The sequence below is a fragment of the Solanum pennellii genome, chromosome 1 (assembly GCF_001406875.1).
Source record: "Solanum pennellii chromosome 1, SPENNV200".
Classification (NCBI taxonomy): domain Eukaryota; kingdom Viridiplantae; phylum Streptophyta; class Magnoliopsida; order Solanales; family Solanaceae; genus Solanum; species Solanum pennellii.
This window is the reverse complement of record NC_028637.1, coordinates 10,392,420-10,402,687: the sequence shown is the minus strand read 5'-3', so window position 1 is coordinate 10,402,687 and position 10,268 is coordinate 10,392,420. Positions and strand designations below refer to the sequence as shown.

At 34.5% G+C, this 10,268-nt stretch overlaps 1 pseudogene; it reads left to right on the top strand.

The window, feature by feature from the left end:
- Positions 1-2,940: 2,940 nt before the first annotated feature.
- Positions 2,941-4,589, top strand: LOC107017380 (annotated as a pseudogene).
- Positions 4,590-10,268: the final 5,679 nt, after the last annotated feature.

Genomic DNA, 10,268 nt, shown 5'->3' with positions numbered 1-10,268 from the left:
TCAACATCATATTTCTTTTCCAAACTATCCCATATTTCTTTGGCATATTTATAGTTTAAAAATAAATCAAACAAACTATTAGCCATATGATTTAGCAAATGTCCTCTACCAATTTTGTTATCCTTTTCAAACTTCTTTTTAACAACATCGTCAACAGTTATAACATTGCTAGGATCAGTATTAGTGTTAGAACTATTCATAGAAGGTTCTTTAAATAAAACATAATCAACTTCTAATTGGTAATGGAATGTGAGAATTTTGCAGCCATCATTTCTGATTTTCTAATCCATGATGTCGCGCTGAACATGCCAACACCATATCTTCTTCAACTATCTCCATTTTTAAAGAAAAGTTTTGAGTGTTATTTTAGAGGATCTAAATCACTTGGTAAATTATGATCCAATTTTTTTCTTACCTTGCATTAATGAGTAGTTGTTAGATTCATAAAAAAAAATATGAATTGAATATATCAAGAAAATTTAAGGCGAATGAGCTAAAAAGAAATATGCATTTTCTTGTTCATTGTTATTTTCTCATAAAAGTCATGGTATATAAATTATATTCACTTTCTTTAAATAACATTTCTTTTATAATATTAGTGTTTTGCTATGAAATTATTCATTTTTTCCAAGTTGAATTTGAATATTTTACTCAGTTTTAAAGAAAGAACTTTCCAAACTTTATTTTATAAAAACATAAATGAATCAACAACGTCACAAAAAATTATTGAAACATTATTGATGTCGGCCTCCTGCTCCAAGTCTGGAGGAATATCTATTGATTTTTCCTGACTCACCACACTCATAGTAGGACTAGGAACCACCATGTACTAACAAAATCCAAATACATTGAATGGTCACCGTAACCTGAAAAACCTTAATAGCAACCCTGATAAGCCTTGACCCAAGTTGTAGAAACTTTGTCCAATATTACCTCCCTCAGACACTTACATAACTGCAACCGAGGATGAATAACCCTCCCTAAGGATCCCCCTCCAGATGAGGTACTACTAAAATAACAATAAATGCAAGACTTCTTGTCTGCCAAATCCCTAAATTCCATGAGGCACATAAGCTCCACGACCACCTTGACTGCTCTTTGAAAAGAAGCTCCAGACAAGGTTGTTGGATAAGCTGCTTCAACGGATATAATAAGTCAAACTTCTCATGAATTGAAAAATTCTTAGTCTCATCTGGTTAAATCACCAAAGCATGGTTAGACAAGGCATGAAATCTTTTCAAAAATCGATCTGAAATACCATCTTAAGTCATGTTCTTAAATTGAAGTTACGGGGAATGAACATGTCGTTCTAGTATCGACATCAGACTGCCACCACTTCCTAGATAGGGAAACAGTTCGAGAAGGTTCAATTGGCCGAAATGAATTTCTAGATTCGCAGATTTATCGATATCAAGTACGTAAAAAGAACCAAATTCTTGTTGGCGATTATTTATGATAAAAAAAATGAAATTATGAAAACTCCTTTGTCTTATTTATACTCTTCTTCAAAATCTACATTACATACTCTTTTTCTACGAGATGCTGGGAATCCCTTGTACCACATAGTATGTAGATTTTGAAGAAGAGTATTTGGCTTTCATTTATTTTGATTTAGTTTTTTTTTAATTGGAGTAGTGTAACTATGTTACTATTGCCAGATTTCACTGCCATAAAACGTATCAATAGTTTTCTATTCTAAATAGAAAGAAAGTCAAATTTGTCTAAATACTAGACATAAGGAAGCGGGGGATAAATGCGGGGAAGAAAAAATTCTAGGAGGGATTATTTGTCTTCCTAGTCTTCGACACAAGAAAGGGGTGTAGAAAAATCTCCACATGTGAAAAGTAGTGTAATCCACTCTGTCGGACTCCACCAACTCCACATTTTGTAACATCTCATGACAACACACAAGAAACAATTTAAAGTTAAACTTCAGTAAATCTTGTGTGTGTATATCAATCTATTTGGCGATAAATACTACTTAGAAGGTATGAGATGACCCTAAAGACACTTGATCTATCTTTACTCTCTTCTGGTTAATTAATTTCGTCAAACGATCTATTTGACTATTCATTGAAGGATTTGATCAATGAACATTCAGTTCTTTCTACAATGTTTAATGGATTCTGACCAATTCTTCAACTCGGATCAAACTAATAATACCCCAAATAAATTATAAATTTTAGTTAGGGTTCTAAGAGACAATTTCTTTCAAAAAAAAATTTTATTTACTGAAAATAAACTCCGACTAAGAAACAAAATATGAAGAAAGAAGAATATTTTACTAATTAACAGTTTGAGTACAATTTGTCCATTTCTTGATTCTTCCGTAGGATAATTTGCACCTAAAATGGATTTTATTTGATCTTATGTAAAGAGGATTTGTGGACTTTCATGAAGTATTTGTGGTCACAAAGAGTCTGCCCACATCTTGATCTCTTTGTAAATGTTCCATGAATTTATGAAATTTTCGAGATCCCTCTCTAAGGGATATAGTACCCTTTATATAGTGTGAGTTCGGATTAGTCTTCATGAATTAGGATTAGTCTTCAAGAATTATAAATGAAGTTGGACTCATCTGGTAGAGTCCCACACAATTTTGATGTCTACAAATGTTGAGTCTCTGTCCCATTCGAACTTGGACACATGATCCAATTTCTCAAAAATCCTCAATGGTACAACATCTCTGTCTTTGCAATTTTCGTGAGGCATGAAGAAGGTGCTTGTGCATGCCAGCCTTAAGTGCAGATTGAGCATATTATTCTTTGTTTACAGAAGCTTACCTCAAATCATTAATTAGTCATGGAGTCAGTTTGAATATTTGAAATAGATATGTGTTGCACCAACATAATCTAGCACAGCATCTCCTAGAATTCCTAGTGTTGATATCATTGTGGAATATGATCCATGAGTAAGAGTTTCAACAAGCCATGAAAGATCATGGAACTTGTAAGTAGCAAGGTTTCAAAGTGCCAGACATTAACTAGCTTCTCAGAATCAACAAAATCAATGTGCAACCCAATCCAATTCTTAAATGGTAAAGTCGCTACTTCCCTACACGAGCTGAGGTAGGCATCTATTAGTTCCTAAACAACATTAACTACTTCTTACTGTTTCTAATCGTTTGCCTTAGCCTACTATACATTTTTATCGAAGGCAAAGGGAACTCTTAGTTGAAGAACTTGAGAATTATAATCAGGAATGATTCACATTAGAAGATCAAATGGTTCATTATGCATAAATTTCATATTTTACGAGCGCATCCAAAGTTGCAAAGTGTATCATTGGAAATGATTTTATTTTCTTAATTCTGAGTAAACCCTTGTGCTGACTTTCATAATTCTTAAATAGTTGTATACTGACATCACATTTGAGAAAAGAGTCTCCAAGTTTCCCAAGTGATTCCGAATGAAACTTCTGGAGGCATTTCTTTAAAAGAATGAAACTTCTGCAAGCATCCATGCCGAATAAACTCTAAAAGAATGCTTCTGAATCACCACAAAGTAAAACTTTGTATCCCAACCGCTAAGATTTTGGAAATAATGACAACAAAGAAATGTCTCCAAAATTTTCATTAGGAATCACTTGAGAAGCTTGGCGACTCTTTTCTCAGATATGCTATTAGTATACAATCGTTTAAGACTTATGAAAATTATCATGAGGGTCTTCTCAACATTAAGAAAAATAAAATCATTTCCAATGTTGCATTGTTCAATCTTAGATGTGCTCGTAAAATTCTGAGATTTATCCGTAATGAACCATTCTATCTCAAAGTGTGGACAATTCCTAGTGAAAATCCTCAAGTTTACAACTTGACAAAAATTTCTTGATGCCTTCAGTAGAAATGTGTTGTAGGGTAAAGTATAGGAGATTAGAAGCACGATAGTAGCTGATGTTGTTGAGGCACTAACAGGTGTCTACCCCAGCTCGGACGAGCAACGTAGCAGCTTTATCATTTATGAAATAGATCGGGATGGACATTGATTTTATTTATGCACCTATCTTAAGGCACTTCATCGTGAATGCTAAGAATCTAGTCAATGTACGGTACTTAGAAATCACTGCTACACTAGAAGTTTCACGACACTTCGCTGCTTGTTAAAACGATAACTCACATATGTTACGTTCTACATGAGATTCCACGATGCTATTAGCACTTGAAATTTCTTGGAGATGTAATGCTAGATTATGTTGTTACAACATATCTCTATTTTAAATATTCGAGGCTTGTTACAAGACTAATTACTTATTTGTGGTCTACTTTTGTAAATAATGAATGATATACTCAATCTGCAGTTAAGGCTAGCCTGCATGAGCACATTCTTCATGCCTCTCCAGATCTGGAAAGGAAGATATGTTATACAGTTGAGAATTTTGAGAAATTGGATATTGTGTCTATGTTTGGATGGGAGAGTGAAACTGCTATCCCAATTGTGGTTGGGGATGTTGTTAGGTCCTTTATTGGTGCGATCATTGTTGATTCTAGCTTTGAAAAAGATACTAAATACATTTTTAAACATAAGGCCTCTTCTTGTGTGTGCATCTCCAAGCTTTGGGGAGATAAATACTACATAGAAGGTAAGACATGACCCCAAAGGCACTTGATCTATCTTTATTCTCGTCTGATTAATTAATTTCTATAAAAGATCTATCAGACTACGGAATGAATGATTTTATCAATGAATATTCATTTTTTTCTTCAATTTCTAACGAATTTTACCAATTAATCAACTCTGATCGAACTAATCAAACCCCAAAAGAAATTATAAATATTTGATAGGTTCAAGGAGACAAAATTTGTTTGCACTAAATTTTATTTATGGAAAACAAACTCCGACCACAAAATAAATATGATGAAACAAGAATATTTTATTAATTAATAATAGTTTTGTACAATTATATCCATCTCTTGATTCTTCTAACTGATAATAATTTGCACCTTAAATGAATTTTTTTTGATATCCATGTAAATAGGTTTCTATGGATCTTTTTTTTAAGTATTTGGTTATCAAGAAGAGTCCACCCACATCTTGATATCTTTGTAAATATTTCATGAATTTATGAAATTTTCAAGATCCCTCCGTAAGGGATATATTACCCTTTATATAGTGTAAGCTAGGAGTAGTTTTCAACAAGGCCTAATTGAAATTTTACTCATCTAGTAGAGTCCCACACAAATTTGATGTCTATGAATGTCGAGTTTTTGGATATAGAATCAACAAAGATCGCACAAACAACAAACCCAATAACATATCCAAACACATTTTGGAAGTAGTTTTTGTTGGGTATGTAGCCAAAAGATGGGAAATAGAGGAATTTGAAAAGTTGAGAACTTGAAGAGTTGGGAACTTGAAAAGTCCTCTTATTCTTTAATGAAAAGGCATTTGTCCCTCATCGGTGGTGGAAAGAAAAATAGGAGAGTTTAAAGGCAAAGGCAAAAGTCAAGCAAACATCATGGAGAAAATGGAAGATGCAGATGACTTGTGTGCAATGACCTCAGAGTGTAACTTAGTTGCAAATCCCAAGGAGTGGTTTCTCGACTCAGGTGCCACTAGACATATTTTCTCTGCGAAAGAAGCCTTTGCAATGTACACTCCTGCTGAGTACGATGAAGATTTGTTCATGGGAAACAAAGTAACAACAAGGATTGCAGGAACTGGGAAAGTAAAGGTTAAAATGACATCCGACAATGTGTTGACTTTGAACAATGTTCTGCATGTCCCTACTATTAGGAAGAATTTAGTTTATGCTGCACTACTCGTTAAGAATGGGTTTAAGTGTGTCCTAGTTAGTGATAAAGTTGTAATAAGTAAGAATGAAATGTTCATAGGAAAGGGCTACCTCAATAAGGGTCTTTTAATTTGAATGTAATGGTTGCTAACAGTATTAATAAAAATTCTGCTTCTGTTTACTTGTTGGAGTTAAATGATTTATGGCATGCTCGTTTAGACATGTAAATTACAAAGCCTTGCAAAAATTGATTAATATAGAAGTATTGCCTGATTTTAAATGTGATAAATCGAAATGCGAAATTTGTGTGGAAAGTAAGTCTGTTAAATATCCTTATAAGTCAGTTGAAAGAAATTCTAAAACTTTAGACTTAATTCACACAATTATATGCGATATGAATTCAACACCATCTCGTGGTGGGAAAAAGTATTTTATAACTTTTATTGATGACTGCACTCGATTTTGTTATGTGTGTTTGCTTAATAGTAAGGATGAAGCAATTGATGCATTTAAGCAATACAAAATGTAGTGGAGAACCGATTGAACCTAAAGATAAAAATGACTCAGAGTGATAGGGGTGGAGAATATGAATATCCTTTTGCAGAGATATATTTGAAATATGGTATTATTCATCAAACTACTGCACCTTATACACCACATTCAAATGGTTTGGCAGAACGGAAGAACAGAACATTAAAGGAAATGATGAATGCCTTAATGATCAATTCTGGTTCGCCGCGAAACCTTTGGGGCGGAAGCCATCCTTACAGGTAATAAAATACTCAATAGAGTACCCCATCGAAAAACACAATCAATTTCATATGAGTTGTGGAAAGGAAGGAAACCCAACTTAAAATATTTCAAACTGTGGGGGTGTTTAGCCAAGGTAGAGGTTCCTTTACCGAAGAGGGTTAAAATTGGACCCAAAACAGTAGATTGTGTCTTTATTGGGTATGCTGTGAACAGTAAAGCCTGTCGGTTTTTAGTTCACAAATCTGATTATCCTGAGATTCATATTAATACGATAATTAAATCAGATAATATAGAGCTTTTTGAAAACATTTATCCGTATAAAATAGAAAGTGAGTCAACAAGTGAAAGACCTAAATGACCACGAGAAGAATCAATGGAAAATATTCTAACTAGTGAGGAACCTAGGCGTAGTACTCGCCAACAAAAATTTGCTTATTTCGGACCAGAATTGTAGCACTATTGCTTGAAAATGAGCCTCAAACATTTAAAGCAGTTATGTCTTCGTCTGAGTCAACTTATTGGAAAGAAGCAGTTAATAGTGAGATCAAATCAATTTTAAGCAATAACACTTGGGAATTGGCTGATCTTTCTCCAGGAAATAAACCTTTAGGATCAAAGTGGATCTTTAAACGAAAATGAAACGTGATGGGACGATTGAAAATATAAGGCTAGACTGGTAGTCAAAGGGTACAAACAAAAGGAAGGTCTGGACTACTTTGACACATACTCTCCAGTAACAAGGATTACATCAATTAGGATTTTAATAGCACTAGCAGCAGTGCATGATCTTAAAATCCACCAAATGGATGTAAAGACAACCTTCTTAAATGGAGAGTTGGAGGAAGAAATTTACAATGAACAACCTGAAGGGTTTATAGTTCCTGGTAAAGAAAAGAAAGTGTGCAGACTTGTGAAATCACTTTATGGACTCAAGCAAGCACCCAAACAACGACATGCTAAATTTGACCAAACAATGTTGGCAAATGAATTCAAGATTAACGAATGTGATAAATGTGTTTACATTAAAAATGTTATGAATCATGAAGTCATTTTTTGTTTGTATGTTGATGACATGTTAATAATGAGTAATGACATTGACGATATAAATGCTACTAAGCGCATGCTGTCCAGCAAGTTCGATATGAAGGACTTAGGAGTTGCTGATTTGATCTTAGAGGTTAGGGTTATCAAAAATCCCCAGGGACTAGCATATCTCAATCTCATTATATTGAAAAGGTATTGGATAAGTTCAAGTACTTGAATTTCAATGTTGTCAAAACTACAATTGATTTAAGCTGTACATTTTAAAAGACTGAAGGACTCTCAATCGGAATATGCAGAGTGTTGGGAAGTTTGATGTATATTACGAATTGTACGCGACCAGATATAACATGTGTTATTAATAAACTGAGTCGGTTCACTAGTAATCAGAATCAAACTCACTAGATGGAAATGAAACGTATGTTGGGTTCTCTAAAATATACACAACATTATGCTTTGCATTATAATAAATATCCTGTTGTGATTGAAGGATATAGTGATGCAAATTGGATCACCTGGTGAAATGATGTAAGATCCACGCGTGGTTTTTTTTCATACTTGATGGAGGAGGAGCCTCTTGGAAATCGTCGAAACAGACATATATTGCTCGCTCCACAATGGAATCTGAATTCATTGCTTTGGATAAGGCTGGTGAAGAACCTGAATGGCTCCGGAATTTCCTAGAGGATATTCCATTATGGCCCAAACCTGTTGGACCTATTTGCATACATTGCGATAGTCAAGCAACAATAGGTAGGGTAGGGAGCGTTGTGTACACCGAGAAATCTCGTCATATACGACAGAGACATAACACAGTAAGACAACTGTTCTCTAGTGGAATTATCACAATTGACTATGTAAAGTCAAGAGATTATGTATCAGATCTACTAACGAAAGTCCTAGTGAGAGAGGCAGCTAAAAGATCATCTAAGGGAATGGGTTTACGACTTAGGACAATTCAGCATGACGGTAACTCTATCTAGCAGACTGGAGATCCAAAGAGATAGGTTCATGGAGAAAAACAAAGTTGTGGCTGACGGTTCGACATTGTCAATTAACTTAATCCATTCTCATGATAAAGACAATGTTCAGGAACAAGTCTAAGACTTTAAGGCTTGTTAATGAGGTAATAAAGCTTAAAGTTTTAAATGATTTGCTAAGTTTGGTAGATTTGACCAAATAGTGTATCTACGAGATGACACGGCTAGAAATCACCTATGTGAGTGTGAAGTGGAAGCCGCTTCAAAGAGAATTTTATGTCAAAAGCCTATTCTCTATACACTCATGAAACCAGGAGGTGTTCATGGCTGAAACCAACAGAACCGTAAGAACCATAAACAGTAAAGGGTTAATTGTGTGACATATGGTTGTCTAGGTATACACCAAAGCTCGATGGTTCACAGATATCACATCTACCGATTGACCGACTATATCCGACATATGTTCACTACGGAAAGTCCAAGGGAAAACCTACTTATCCAGATGCAATTAATTCTTGCCTGTAAAGTACACAATTGTCTGTGCATTCCTATGTTATAACCATTCCCCATCAATGTGGTGGATTGTTGGGTATGTAGCAAGAATTGTTGGGAAATAGAGGGAAAGAGAGGAATTTGAAATGTTGAGAACTTGAAGAGTTGGGAATTTGAAAAGTCCTCTTATGCTTTAATGAAAAGACATTTGTCCCTCATCGGTGGTGAAAAGAAAAATAGGAGAGTTTAAATACAGAAACACTCCTATTAATTGTTAAAAGGGTTGGAAATAGGGACCCCCCTCGCTCCGTCATCGTCGTCGCTCACTCGTCTTAGCTTCGGCTTCGGCAAATGATCGAGAGATTATTCTTTGGACAAAGTTTATTTTAATTAATTAATTAAATGGCCAAAATGTTTTCAATTAATTAATTGATAACAGAAGTTGAAAACTAGCCGAAATGTTTCAACTTTTTAGTTGACTAACCCGACCAGACTCAGATCCGCACGCGTCCCGTTTTATTTGAACTTTCCGATTTTATTTAAATTTTCCGCCATGACTGTTCTAAATGGTTGCAACTTTCAGGAACATTCAGTACCATTTGAAAGGGTGCAAACTTTCATGAATGGTCGTGTGAATTCTAAAAGGGTCGCAACCTTTCAGAACCTATTCTTCTTGAATATAAATACCACTCATTCTTCAGAATATTTCCATACGAATTTTATGATCTTCTTCTTCTTCTTCTGCACATATTTTTCTTCGTGTACTTTCCTACTGTAGATTGGTTCACTGACAATAGAGTTTTTGGTATCTACACTCTCCTGATTAAGATCATTTTACCCTAGGAGGTTATATTCCAAATTAAACCTCGTATACTATAGGGGAATAATTTCGTTAAGGGGACACTGTGAGTTCAGTGGACTTGATCTTTTTCCGATAAGATTCTGGTACACTTTTTACAAATTTTACTTTTTGTGAATTAAATTTTTGTTCATCTCTGTTTCTGGTTCTATAAATTTTAGTTACTTCGTGTTTCTGAACAATTTATTAGAATCAATAATTTCTGATTTTATAACACAGATTGGCAACACTTCAGCCTCCCATACGAACGTAGAACAAGATCCGATTTTCAACAATTCTCAACAGTATAGTCTTTGCAAATTTGGCGAGGCATGAAGAAGAAGGTTCTTGTGCATGCCGGCCTTTTTCTGTGGATTGAGCATATCATTCATTGTTAATAGAAGCATACATCAAATCAATAATTAGTCATGGAG